Source organism: Brassica oleracea, chromosome C3, assembly GCF_000695525.1.
Source record: "Brassica oleracea var. oleracea cultivar TO1000 chromosome C3, BOL, whole genome shotgun sequence".
Taxonomy (NCBI): domain Eukaryota; kingdom Viridiplantae; phylum Streptophyta; class Magnoliopsida; order Brassicales; family Brassicaceae; genus Brassica; species Brassica oleracea.
In genome coordinates, this window is record NC_027750.1 from 26229231 (window position 1) to 26230904 (window position 1674).

A 1674-nucleotide genomic window follows, 5' to 3' on the forward strand; every position below is an offset into this window, starting at 1 on the left:
AATTTACGAAGTTTTTTTCTTCTAAATTGACCAAGGGGTTTTGAATCAGTTAGCAACTCTCCCTAAAGTTTTGTAGATTCTTATTAGATTTAAATTTCTGTCTAGTTTAAAATTTATAAATGATGTGAATCATCTGTTACTTCGGACACACAAATTATATTTGTAACATCCGAGTTGTGATATATGAAAAGGTTTAATAAAATTGATTTGGCTATCTATGTCATCAAAGTTGACTTACTTTTTCCGTCACACATCCGTTTAAAACTCCAGAACTAAGCGTGCTTAGGCTGGAATAGTGAAAGGATGTGTGACCTATCGGAAAGTGATTCGCGATACCGTGCAAGTGAAGTCAAAGCACATAGAAAGGTCATGTGGTGATTGCAGGGTCAGGAAACAATAATTTTGAGCCCTGGAAAATTTACACACCGACCGTCAAATAGAATGAAGCCCAAGGCCGAGAGAGCGGGCGTGGTGGCCCATTAGCCGTTGGCGGTCGGGGCGTTATAATATTATTGATAGTTTCCTTATAAACTTTGAGCTATATATTGCTTTTTGTTATATAAGTAAATATTGTTTGGCAACATTTTGTATAGAGCGGCTTTAATCCCCCTATATATTAAAAGAGAAGTCACTTTAGTGATTTCTGCTGACATGACATTAATATAGAGCTTCTCATGAAAATTGTTATAATTCTATTGGTCGATTTTTTATAATTTTCTTTTTCTTTTTCTCAAGATTTAGAATTAAGACAAATATTAAAAACTTTCCTTATTATTCAAACGGTAAACTTGCGCATGTTGATATCATATTTATTACATTGCTTACAAAATATTTTAATATTTCTAATTAGGTTGTTTGTTTTTAATAACTTACCTTTCTAATATGGATTACTTGCGCACGTTAAAATCATATCATATGCAAATCATTTTTTGACAATACACATTTAATATCTTTCTTTAAACGATTTCATTATTTATTATGCAAAATATTGTGCGTCATTAATATGAGAAATACATTGACTGTATATATATAGGAGACACCGAAGGTCTTAAAATACAAAAATTCTCTTTTCATTTTTTAAAGTATTATTCACAAATCTCTCCTCTCATACTATTAAGGTATTACGACGATGTTGCTTGTGTGCTAAGAAAAATGTGTTTAGACGCAAAGGCTCCTCATCTTTCATCGACTCTTCCACTCACTTTGCCTTGGAAGTTCAATAAACCTGTACAGCCTAATAAAGGACTAACCCGCCAAGGCAATGGGCACTCAGAAGAGCTACGTTGTGTCATTGCTGTTATTCGACAGTATGTTTTCTTAGCATATAAATCACATTTATCTCCTCTATATTTCTATCTGTTAAAATTTTGTTATTACATGACAGCGGCGATCGAACTCCAAAACAGAAGGTGAACCTAAATGTTACAGAGGAGAAACTGTTAAACCTGATGCTGAAGTACAATGGTGGAAAGCCAAGAGCTGAGGTGCGAGAGGCTCCAGCTTTTCTGTCATCCATCTTTTATCAGGGCCTTGATTCATTTTATATATTTTTCTTCTTTTTGTAGACAAAACTAAAAAGTGCAGTCTAGTTGCAAGACCCATTAGATGCAACAAGAATGTTAGTTCCCCATACAAGGTAGAACCCTGAACTCAACTCTTTGTGTCTTGTCTCCA